Consider the following 12,743-nt stretch of genomic DNA (forward strand, 5'->3'; position numbering starts at 1 on the left):
CCATGCACTCTTTCCTCAGTTCAGGAGTGGAGTTCAGGTCTGGCTGGTTAGGCCTGCTTGAGCCCTTGCCTCTTGGCCTTTGCAAGCCACCTGGTTTCACTACAATGCTCCTTCTTTGGCTGTGGAGCAGGTAGGGGCAGGGGGAGAGTGGGGAGAATGTGTCCATCACTGAGCATGTCAGATGCTGAGCCTCTGTGACAGGTGCTGGCCTCTGGGGAGCAGCAGGGCGGTTGAAGGCAGGATGGAGCAGTAGTTAGGACCTGTGAGCTGGGAACCAGTCGATGTGAGCTGGACTCCTGGCTCTGCACACAGGAAGCCCTGGAGAAATATTACCTCTTCCTTCAGTGAGCCATGTGATGAATTAGGGGCTTGTCCTCAGCTGCCCGGTAGATGTGGGGTCAGACTCCAGCTCTGTACCCATCTTGTGATGTCAGAGTTGTATTTTTCCCCTTGGGGTTCTGGCCCCGGCGGCGCTCCTGCTTATCTCCTCCTTGGTGTGATTTCCATCCCACTTTCTCCAGGCTGAGAGGAAGGGGTGCCATCCAGGGTCTCTGGGGCAAGGGCCTGGGAACCACTTCTGCATGACTACAGTGGGCCCTTATTAGGAGCCTTCTCTGGAGCTAGAGGCGGGAGGCATGGGGGGACGAGGGAGAGCTTCCTTGGCCAAATAACTAACTTCCTGTCCTGGAGGCCAGGCCATTCCCCTTCTACCTCCTCCTGATCTCCTCTTTGCCATGTCCATCCCCAGCTCCTAGTGGTAGGCAGGAGGGTGGCTGAAGAGGGTCAGGTGGTGTGAAGTGGTGGGACAATGCCATGTTCGAACAACGTATTCTGTCGTCTTTAGAAGCACGCTCCCTGCGCCCCATTTCAATGTTGATAATTATAGACATAGGGACAAGAGTCCTGGCTTGAAGCTCTGCCCCAGCACTTAGGAGTTGTTTATTTTTGAGCAAATCCCTGGATTTCATGAGCCTCCATTTTCTGATTTGTAAAATGGGAAACATAATGGTAATTCCCACCTCAAGGATTATACTGAGTAAATAAGATGATAACAGAGCACTTTGTAAATTGTAAATTACTACAAAACTGTAAGTGACTACTCTCCCCACCCCGGCATTATGTATGTTTTCGTGGCCTCCTACTTCCCCAGGAGGAATTCTCAGCTCACTGTCTTCCTGATCAGCTCTTCCCTGGCCCTGCCTCCATGTCTTTCTTTCTGTTTGGCTTCTGCCTGGTACACCTCCCCTTCTGTCTGTCTCTCTTACTTCTTCCTGCTCATCTGGCGACTGCTCAGGTCCTGCCCGCTCAGAGGAGCCTACTCTGGCCAGTCCAGCCTGGAGAGCCTCCCACCTCCCCTGAGCCCCTTGCCTTCCTGCCTGGACCACTCACGTTTGCATTCAGGTTGGAATGCCACCTTCTGTGGGATCAGCCTTAGCTCTTAAGCTTTCACAGTACAGGAGAGTATCTTATAGCTTCTCCTGCTCTAGATGCTCCCGGAGGACAGAACTCACCTCTCATGATCTGCACCTGCATTACCCCGCTGTCCAGCTCAAAGACGGCTAATGAGCATCAGGGTGGTGTAGGAGGTGGTGGGGCAGTGCCACATTCAAACAGAATTTTCTATCGATGTGCAGTGAGTATTTGTTAAGCAGGCGAATGAATGAATGAACGAACGAACGAATGAAGTGCAGTCTCCTGAGGGCAGGGACTGTGCCTGCTTGTGCACCGCTATGGTTCCAACACCTAGCTCTGGGGCTTAGCCCACCCAAGCACCCAATTACTCTCCGGTGAATGAACGAGGGAGTGATGAGTGAAGGAAGTGTTGCCGACAGCATCTTAGGCTCAGAGCCAGGACACCTGCAATGTCTCTGCTGCTCTGTGATTGCTGACTACTTGCGCTTCCTCATCAAGGCTCCATTTTTTCCATCAGTAATAGGAAAACACGCTGAGTCAAAGAAGCCCGAGAAAAAGGGGTACATATAGTTTAATTCCATTTATACAAGATTCTAGAAGCTGCTCGCTAACCTTGAGTGTCAGATAGCAGATCGGCAGTTGCCAGGGGCTGGGGGCAGGGAGGGGGAAAGGGGGGATGGCCAAGGGCCAAGGAAACTCTTTCAGGGGTGATGCTGATGTTTATCTTTGTTGTGATGTCGATGTCATGGGTGTACACGTCTGCCTAAACCCATCAAGCTGCACAGTTTTAATCTAGTGTGTATCCATTCATCTCAATATGTATGTTTTTTTTAAAAAAAGCAAGTAAACAAACAAACAAAAAACCCACAAAAAATTCTGAACCAAAAACCTCAGGAAATGAAAATGCACGATCTGCCAGTGATTGTTCAAGGTTTTGGTAAGGACTAAGGAGATAGAGCGATGCTTTGTGAAAGTGCATGGTTTGCATGAAAGGAGGGGCTTCTTCCATAGCACTGACTTCCGTGCTGGCCTGTGCCCGCTGCAATGCCCGCCCCCTCCGGCCCCCACATCATTTAGAAAGAGTGAATGGACTGGAGAGCTAGGGCAGAGTGTGGCCCCGAGGCCATCCTCTCTCAGAAGTGAGGGCAGCATCAAGGCAGCCCCTGGACCCAGGAGGCCGGCTCTGCTCAGCTCCATGCAGGTCTTTCTGTCTGTTTGCTGGCAGGAGAGAAGTAGGGGTTGAACTGGGAAATACCCCCTTCTTGGCTGAGGTGTCTCTCTGATTTCAGAAGACCATGTGATGACCGTTTTGTGGGAGCCAAGATGGGAGCTGGTTCTGCCCCCCGGCCTCCTTCCTCTACCCCACACAGGGCCCCTGGGAGGAGACAGATCTTCCGAGTGGGTGAGGGTCCCGGAGCCTGCTCTGTCTGCGGACTGTGGGGTTCTTGGCGTTTTTCCCAGAGCCTCACATTTTTTCACCAGTCTGGCCATCCTAAGGCTTTGATAGAATGACCAGAACTCAGGGGTGAGCTTTCACCCACAGTTGAAGTGATTGCTGTGTTTGAGATTCTTGTACGATGTCTACTTCCACTCATCATCTCTGAGCTTGTCTGGCATGGAGCCGAGATAGAAGGTCGGGTTAAAGCAGCACTTGCCCCTCCCACCCTCCCTGCACCCACTCACCCCTGCCCGAACATGTGCTTCCTCCTCAGGCCACTCTGCCCAGCTCCTGCCACCTGCATGCCTCACTTCTGCTTTCACCTGACCGTGAAGTCCTCCCTAAGGAGGCCAGGTGGTGGTACCCTTGCCCTCTGGAGAAGTCCCCAGACAAGGTTTTGGCATTCTGTTATTTGATCCACAAGCTTTGTCATCTTTGGGTCCCCCGGCATCTTTGGGCATGGGGGCTGCCTGGCCCAGTGCATCTTACACCTTCCTGTCTTCCGACCTTTGCTTGGTCTCCTTCCCCCAAAGCCAGGCAGGGCCAGGTCTGATCATACCCTGCCCCACCTCCCGCCCACCCTGAAGCCTTCCTTAGTCCCCGGGTGTAGACCACAATGACCCCAGCTGCCTCCCGGGGTTTCTCACACCTGGTTGTACCCGGTCTGCGCATGTGGTTTTTGGTGCTGATGAGCCCCTCCCTGACCAGACTGGACCCCTTCCATAGGGAAGGCCCCAAGCACTCAGTGCTGTGCCTCTACCAGAGCAGATGTCCCGAAGACGTCTGTCGGGGAGCCGGGCTGTGGGCCGGGCTCCTCAAGGTCACAGAAGGACGAGAGCAGTCAGTGTCCTAAGCTTCCCTCCACCCATGGCCTTTCCCCATCAGTTCCCCGGGTCGCTTAGCAACCTCAACACCTCCTACACATTCAGGTGAGGCCGCGGCCTTTCTGAGTCAGAGAACGGCTGAAAGAAGTCGTCACATGAAGAAAACTCTGTGTACCACGATGCAGGGTCCAGGGAGCCCTGGGGCAGGGAAGGCAGAGCTGCTCAGAGGTGGGCTCCAATGTTACAGGGGTGGCAGCAAGTGGGGGGATGCGGGGGCAGGCAGTGGGCCTGGCACAAGGGCTCCCACGGTCTGCTGACCAGTGCAGGAGGGGACAGGGAGGAAGGTGGGGTGGAGGACACCAACCTCAGCTCTTTTCTTGGCTGGTCGGAAGAGGGCGCTGTTGCCACACTGGAAGCAGGCCCTGGTCCCTCTCTGTAAGTCTCCGCGTGCCCCCCTCTTCCACCTCTGGTGCCACCTCCCTTTCCCTCTTCACCGACCAGGCCTGGGTCTCACTGATTTTCCCTCCAGGCAGGCTCTCTCCTCACCCTCTTCCTGGGCTCTGCCCGGCCCCCAGTTTGCGCCCCATGACATTGGCTTACCCTCCACCATGGGCCCAGCCTCAGTCAGGGCCCCGAGAAGTTTGGTTCTGTTCCTCTCTGCCTCATCAGTGCTAAGGATGTTGTTGACCTACCCTTCAAGAGTCTCAGTTTCTCCATCTGGGGAATAGCAAGATGGGGTCTCAGGAAGGACATGGTGGCTCAGCTGCCACCCGAGCCCTCCTGTCCCTGTGGGGAGATACCCCAGGACCCAGCCCTCCTGGCCTTCCTGAATAGAAGGCAGGGGGTTGACATGGCTGCCTTGGAGGCTTCGTCAGGTAGAGCTTGAAGCCAGGAGCAGAGTCCTGTCAGGACACCTGAACTTGGGGAAAGCGAAGGCAGTCAGCAGGCTGGGGGTTGGGGTCTACAGGGAGTCAGCCGCCCAGTGAGCCTCAGGCAGACTCTCCATCCTAGTGAAGAGCTTGGGCTCTGGGATAGACAGGAGAGCTCTCAATCCTGGCACAGACACTTCCCATCACACAGACACTTCCTGTCTGTGTAACTGGGACAAGTAGCCTTATTGGTACCTGATTTATAAGTTCATGAGGAGAGGTGAGGAAGTGCCACCATATTGAAAGCATGCAGCTTGTGTTAGGCGCTTGGCGGATGCTGGTGGCTAGTATCATTGGGGTCAGGGATGGGGGTGGATGGCCCTTTTTCCTTTCCCTCTTCTGGTGCTGGTACAACCTGTATGTCATACTTCTGCTGGGGCTGTAGCTAGGCCCTTTCAGAGGCTGAGCCTGCTGGGCCAAGCACGCCGGTCAGGGAGGGGAAGGCCTGGGGACAGACAGAGGCTGCACATGACTCTTAGGGCCTGAACTCAGCTCCTGTGCCTGTGTTGGAGCTGCGTCCTCCTGTCCACTCTAGTCACCCCTCTTGGCCAGGTGTTTCCACATAGGATTTCAGCCTCATCATGGCCCCTTAGGCAGGGAGGGATTTTTTTTTAACAAATGGGGGACCCGAGTTCTAGAAAGGTGTGTGAATGGCCAAAAGTCCTCTGGCCACTAAATTATGAAGCTGTGACTCAAACCTAAGTTTTCTAGGTCCAAAACCAACATGCATCCCTCTCTCTCCGATAGCCTCATGCTAGCACACATGCTAGGAACATGCACACACATGGATACACACAGGACCACACATGCACAGCTACACATGGCCATCACAGACACACACTTGCTACACATAAATTTATCCCGGTACCCAAACACACGGATAGACTCGGACTCCTGCGCAGAGATGCATGTGCGCATGGGTGGGCTCCCGTTCCCAAACTTGCAGCCCCAGAAACCACCTACATGCACAGATGTTTCTGTTCCAGGTGTGCCCCAAAACCCCCGCTCCCTTCTAGCCTGTCTGCCTCTGGGAATGGGAAGAGGTTCTGTTACATGGAGCAATAGAAGGAAGAAAAGGAGGGCTGGAGGGGGCTTGGGAAGCCGGTCACATGGCGCTCTTCCTTGTGAGAGCGGGTTGGGTGCAGCGTGGGCAGACAGTCTCTCTCCCTGCAGGGATCGCTTAAAGTCAGAGCTGTCTTCCTAAAGAGGCAGAATGATACGAGCAGGAGCTCTTTCATTGAAAACCTGAGCAGCAGCAATGTTAAAAAAAAAAAAATCACAGGATAATTCATTCCAGCAGGAATGAATTAACATTTAACTGCTATGAACCATGGAGACTGGAAGAGCCCCCCACTCTGACATGGGGTGTATAATTTTGCTCTGGAGCTCAGCTGGGAGGCAAGACTCCAGGACCTCTCGATTTTCTGCACTGTCGAGGCCCCACATTGCCTTCCTGTTGGCCCTGGAGAGAAGGATGCATCTGTCTCTGATGGTAACAGGTGCAATTTCCAGGTAACAGGAAGAGATGGCACAGGAGTCACGGGCCTGGGAGCCTTCCTAAAGGTTCTGCCCATACATAGTGCTGCTGGAGGGCTGGTTTTGCCAGCGCCCGCACGTTCTGAGATGCTGCTTCTGTTGGAGTTTGCCACTGAAATACCCTTTGGGCTTTGGGAAGTGGAAAACACATTTGGGCTGGCTCTGTCCAGAGTTTTGGGTGTTGGCGGGGCCTCAGGGAGATGAGCAGTGAGGAAGGAAGACTGCAGAGAGCCAAGACCAAGGCCAGACGCTGTTCACACACTCACACCCTGCCCTGCTCTCAGATGGGTCCCTGTCCCACCCCACCCCCTGCTGTTTGTCTCAGGGGCTTGGAAGGAGAACCACACTGCATCCCTCTAGGCCAGCTCAACTGCAGGGTGTGAGTGGGTGGGGGGCGTAAAGTGTAACATGCTGGTAAAACTTCTTCTGCTCACCCCTGAAGGTGGGCTTTGTTTTTAGGCCTTCCCAGGCATATAAAATGGGATGGTTTTAGATAGAATTGTAAAATAGGGAACATTTCTATTTATCTCTCTCCTGCCAGCCTTGCCTTCAGCCACCGAATGCCACGAGGCCAGGTTGTTAGCAGAAGGAGCAGAGGGTATGGGATCAGAAGACCTGTTCAAGTCTGCCTTTACATCTCATCAGCTGTGTACCCCCCCTTTTTTTAATAAAGATTTTATTTATTCATTTTACAGACAGAGATCACAAGTAGGCAGAGAAGCAGGCAGAGAGAGGAAGGGAAGCAGGCTCCCCGCTGAGTAGAAAGCCCAACGGGGCTCGATCCCAGGACCCTGGGATCATGACCTGAGCCGAAGGTAGAGGCTTTAACCTACTGAGCCACCCAGGTGCCCCTCAGCTGTGTACCTTTAAGAGAGACATATTAGTTTCCTAAGTTTTCCTTCCATTATCTTTGAAGTGAATATTGGACCCTCTGCCCCACCTGCTGACCCCTAGGCCCTCCGTGGCAGGGGCTTGTGTTGAATAAATATACGCAAAGCATAGGGGAGATAACTAGGCATCAGCACGCTTGGAGGACACAAGGGATGGAGACTCCCAGGCCTAGGCCAGAGCTATGCACCTGATGGAGAGCCTTTAGGAAGACCTCTCCCCCCAGATCTTGTGCGACACCTCACTTTTGTACAGTTCCGCCCCTCCTGAAGTACGTTTTCATTTGACCCTCACAACAGACCTAGGAGATGGGCAGAACTCTATCAGGGGCTCCCTTTTACAGATGGGGAAACAGACACTTAGAGAGGTGAGGATAGCGAAGGGCAGTGCCGGAACTCCAGCCTCCTCGGTCTAGTTCGAGGTCTAACACTCACACCATGCTGCTGGGCAGCCTCACTCAAGACGAGGGACACGCCCCCGAAGCTTCCTGAATGTTCTCAGTTGCATGCCACAAGTCATCACTGATGGGTCCACCTGAACCTGCCTTGTTCCCGCACCCTCACCTCATCCTCCTGGGAGGCAGTGGAGCACCTCATCCTCCTGGGAGGCAGTGGCGGGCCTGGATTTGTGACTGACCAACTAGCCATTAAACTCGTCATTTCCTCTCTGGGCCTCGGTTTCTTTCATCTGTAAAATGGGGAGGCTACCTATATCCTAGGGCTCTCAACCTGGTTACGGGAGTGAGTGGTTGTCGGACACGTAGAGCAGCACCGGACACCTGGTGGGTGCCACACAGAGGGTGGCTATGCAGCACTTAGGAGCCTGGGCCCGACTGGCCTGGGATTAGCTGCCTTGCCATGGCGTGGTTTTGAGAGCATAACTGGTGCCTTCCTTGGGGTCCCTGTGATTGAGCTCACACTGTCTTCTCCTTCTCCGCGTGTGTGCCCCAATCTGGTTCCCTGCTCAGGTAGAGGTGTCCTTCTCTCCACCCTTCACACCCCATTACTTTCCAAATCCTGTAAAATTGTGTTGAATGAATGTGTGCAGTCATGGAGTCCCACCCGCCTGCTCCCGTGTGTGCCTCCCTCCTCTCCTGATTCCAGCCTGCTTGGGCGTCACCTCTTGCCTGGATGGCTGCATCCCCTGCCCTTCCTGTCTACCCCCTCATCCCACATGGTTACCAGGTGCTCCTCCTCACAGCCAGGTGGGCCCAGTCACCCCTGTATCAGGGCTCCAGGGGATCCCTTCACACCCACCTCTAAAACTCCCCGCTCTGCCCTGGGGGTATGCCTCCCGCTTGTGCCTCTTTTTCTCCCGTGCTGTGGTGGAACCCCGGCCTCATCTAGTCTCTGTAGCCAATTCAGGGGTCTGGGGACACATGTAGAATCCTTCAGGGACCAGGAAGGGAGAAGTAGTGTGGGCCCATTTCATCTGACAGCCAGCCGCTTCACTTTCTCCCTTGCCTTCCTTTCCCCGCCCAGGCCGCCTGGAGCTGCAAAGCCGGAGAGCAGGTCCTGGGGCTGAGTATTGACTCTGAACAACAAAATGCCAAACGCTAACCTCTCCTTTTTGCAAATACCCCCAATCTTGTGTTATTTTCTTGGGATCACTGCCCCCCCCACAAAGAACTACCCCCAGTCACCTTCTAGGATGTACTAAGCTGCGTGACCCTGGACATGTTGTTGGGCCTCCCTGTGCCTCAATTCCCTGATTTGTAAAGCAGGGATAATAATAACTAACAGAGAGATTTGGGGGGAAGAAGTCATGTCCTTGTATCATTCCAGGACCTAGTATGTTGACTTGCACATAGAAACTCTGTAAATAATTGTTGAATAATTCATTGATTGGTACACAATGGTACAAGCTAACAAAACAAGGTACTTATGGTGGAATGGCAGGAATCTGCCTCTGTGGGCTGGGGTGGACCGTGGAAGCTGCCTGCGTGCCTGACAAAGTATCACAGAGGCCATTGTCTATGCTCCTGGCCAAAGTGGGGAATTGAGCAGTGGGGCTCTGGGGCCTCCTTATACCTCAAGGCGGCTCTGGAATTTCTGGAGCAGAAATAGGGACATAGTGGGTGGAAATCTGTGCACAGCTAGGCCTTCTTCTGTATCTACCGATAGAAGGCCCAAGCTTAAGTGGGGGATTGAAATTGGTGTTCTTGGAAGGCTCCGAGCAAATTGAGCTAGGGATGCGGACCGTAAGATCAAGTCTCCCTAAGAGCATGTGGGAAACAAGCCAGACTGGGGAGCTCACACTGGTTGCCATGAATGCAATTGAATTTCCCCAGAATGCTTCTGGAATTCTAGGAGAAAGACGCTTGGGGCCCTTTGATAGGGCAGTTAAGATCTAGTTGCAGAGATTGAAGTGTGGGCAAAGGGGGAAACAGGGCCAAGAACTCACCAGCAGGAGCCACGGAGAAGGTGCTTCTTGGTCGGCTGGGGGGAGCCTTGTGCCCTCTGGCTAGGTCAGCTCTCCATGCCTGAGGGCATCTGCTGGTCTCAGGGCAGACAGGAGGAGGACTGGCAGGAAGGAGCCTGCCCGATTGATGCCCGGGATGCAGAAATCCTATCCTTCTGTGAAACAGGATCGCCCTTGCTGTGTCTGTGCCTGGGGGAAGCTTGAGAGACAGGATCCAGCCAGGGTCGGTGGGCAGGGGGACGGTACAGGGCGCCAGCAGCATTCTGGGGAAAGTGAACTCGGAAAGGGTGACCTTCCACCTCCACGGCTGACAGGGCACAGATCAGATACTGACCTGGGGGCAGATTGGTTGTTGGCATGGGAAGTTTCTGAAAAGCCTCTGATAACATGTAGGCACAGAGGGGCAACGGTGGGCTTATGTCTCTCCATTGGTACCCCCAGCTTGCAGGATACTTTGCCCATAAATGAATCATCAATTCAGGCATGGTTTTGCTGGGCTTTTTGGTGACCCCTGGCATTGAAGTTCCTAGGACAGGTTCTTTTGGGATGTTTCCCCTCTCCATACACCTATGAGAAGGGCAAGAGTAGGGGAACAGCTGGGGATTTGCTTCACTCCCATTGGATCTGGCGGCTACAAGAACCTTGACCCTACTGACTGGGGAAGGGTCCTCTCTCTGACTCCACCAAATGTCTTCAGGCTTCCTGGGGGAACTCTGGCCTGGAGAAGAGAGGACCCCTCACTCCAACAGGGCCATGTCAGGGGCGAGGGAACCGGCCAGCTCCCTGCCCCTGCCATCCCGAGGGACTTCATGTGGTAGCAGCAAGAAGGAGAGGCAGAGAGGTGGAATGAGACTGAGTTGGTGTTAGAAGACTTGGTGTTGGGTTTTACATTTATTAGCTGCTCACTAGTTGCTCTAAGATTTAACCGTATTAATACATATGAAGCACAATGAAATTGCCTATGGAAATAGTGGCTTTTGGTTTTGGTGACCGATGGACACACAGTGCCTTTACTCCACGATGCGCTTGCTCTCTCCCTCTCTCAAAGAAATAAATAAAATCTTTAAAAACAATATAAAAAACTTCATTTAGGTAGCTGGGATACATAAATTGTGTATATTAAAGGTGCTCATTGTCGTACATACAGAGCAGCCTGGTGCTGTGGGAGCCTTGGTCTTGGAGAGGAGTTGGTGCCTCATAGAGCCTAGTGACAGACCAGTTCCTTGAGTCAGGGTCTGAGTTCTGGCTCAGCAAAGGTTTGCGGCCCACCACTAATGCCTTGTCCCCACCACAGCTCAGTCCCCCGGGATGGGCAACAGGGCCCACACAAAGGCCGTTCTCATCAATAGCTAATGAGCCCATCAATAAAGGATGCCGTGTCTGTTCCCTGTCAGCGATGGCCTCTCTGTTCCCTCGGCCTTCCCCTTCCTTGCTGTTGCTTCCCCTTCTGCTGGCCTTGTCTTGCGGGGAGTGGAGAAGAAGCAAGGATCCCAGAGGGTGAGGGACCCAGGAGGCCTGGCATTTATCCTGCCACCCGGAGGACTTCAGGCTGTGCCCAGGACAGCCCGGTCACCCCCTTCTCTCACCAGTACTGGGGCTCTGAGCAACCTCCAGGAAGCAGGTCCGCTGTAGGGCAGGGAGCAGGCGGTGGAGGGAGGCACGGAGTGGGCTGAGATGAACTCTGCTCACGGTTCTGCTTAGGTAGATAGTATGGATGGGAGCCATCATTCAAAAGCTGTGAGTGTCGTAAATATCTTAGCACATGTGACTAAGCCAGGACCGGGAGGAGACGGTTCTCCCGGGCCAGATGAGTCACTTACTCACTTTAAGGACACCAGCCTTTGTTATGCCCCCATGTGTCTGGGGCCGAGCTGGGACAGAGAGTTGGGTCCAGTTGGGGGGCTGAAGCTGTGCTGATAACATAACCTTGCAAGGTGCCACCTCCTTCCTATTTTCTAAAAAGAGCTTTATTTAGGGGTGCCCTGGGGGGCTCAGTCAGCTGAGTGTCCAGCTCTTGGTTTGGCTCAGGTTGGGATCTCATGGGTCATGGATAGAGCCCTGTGCTGGGCTCCCTGGTCAGTATGGAGTCTGCTTGAACATTCCCTCCCTCTGCCCCTCCCCCCCATTCATGCTCACGCATGCGCGCTCTCTCGCTCTCTCAAATAAATGCACCTTTAAAAGAATAAATGTGTCTGGGTGGCTCAGTCGGTTAAGAGTCTGCCTTTGGCTCAGGGCACGATCCCAGGGTCAAGGGATAGAGCTCCACGTTAGGCTCCCTGCTCCACAGGGAGTTTGCTTCTCTCCCTGCTCATGTATGCGCTTGCTCTCTCTCTCTCTCAAAGAAATAAATAAAATCTTTAAAAACAATATAAAAAACATTTAGGTAGCTGGGATACAATAAATTGTGTATATTAAAGGTGTATAATCTAATACATCCTGACATAAGTATATACCCATGAAACCATCAGAAACAATCAAGATAGTGACATCTCTCTCTCCCTCCAGAAGCTTCTTTGACTTCTTTCGTAATTTCTCCCTCCTTGCCCTCACCCCAGTTTATGAGGAACTACGGATCTGTTTTCTGTCACTGTGGACTGGTTGGCACTTTCCAGCGTTCTACAAATACAGTCGTACCAATGGAATCATACAGTATGGACTCTTTTTCTGTCGGGCTCTTCTCACTGGGCAGAATTACTTTAAGGTGCTCCCGCGTCACTGCCAGTGTCAGTAGCTCACGGCCTTCGCATTGCTGTGCAGCATTCTGTGGTCCAGCTGTCGTACACATTGCTCTTCCCTTTATTTGTTGATGGACCTTCGAGTTGCTTCCAGTGTGAGGCTGTTACAAATAAAGCTGTTACGAACATTTATGCCCTAGTCTCTCTATGAACTTGGGCTTTTGTTTCTGTGGGGGTCGAATGGTCCTGATCAGTTTGAGGGACTTAGATGCCCAGCATCTGCAAGCAATCCCAGATTGGCTAAATCTTCTGGAATCTCTCCACAATGCTCCTGGGTTCTGGGAAAGGGTATTTTTGTTTTCTCACAGAGAAAGCAGGTGGACAGGGACAGGTTCAGAGAGAAAATTTTCCCTGCCTCTCGGAGCTAGACTTCCTGCCACACGTTGCATCCAGTTCCATTTGGTGCCAAGTAAGGCCCTCCCTTCCCAGCCAGCCTGAAGTCTCCACAGGAACAGCTGGCCTGGGATACTGGGGGTGCTCCCTTCCATCTGGGTAGCTGGGCTTAGCCTGTCTGGGGCTCGGCCTTCCTTACTCTACGACTTCTCGGGAAGTCGCCTCC

Source organism: Neovison vison, chromosome 2 (assembly GCF_020171115.1).
Source record: "Neovison vison isolate M4711 chromosome 2, ASM_NN_V1, whole genome shotgun sequence".
Taxonomy (NCBI): domain Eukaryota; kingdom Metazoa; phylum Chordata; class Mammalia; order Carnivora; family Mustelidae; genus Neogale; species Neogale vison.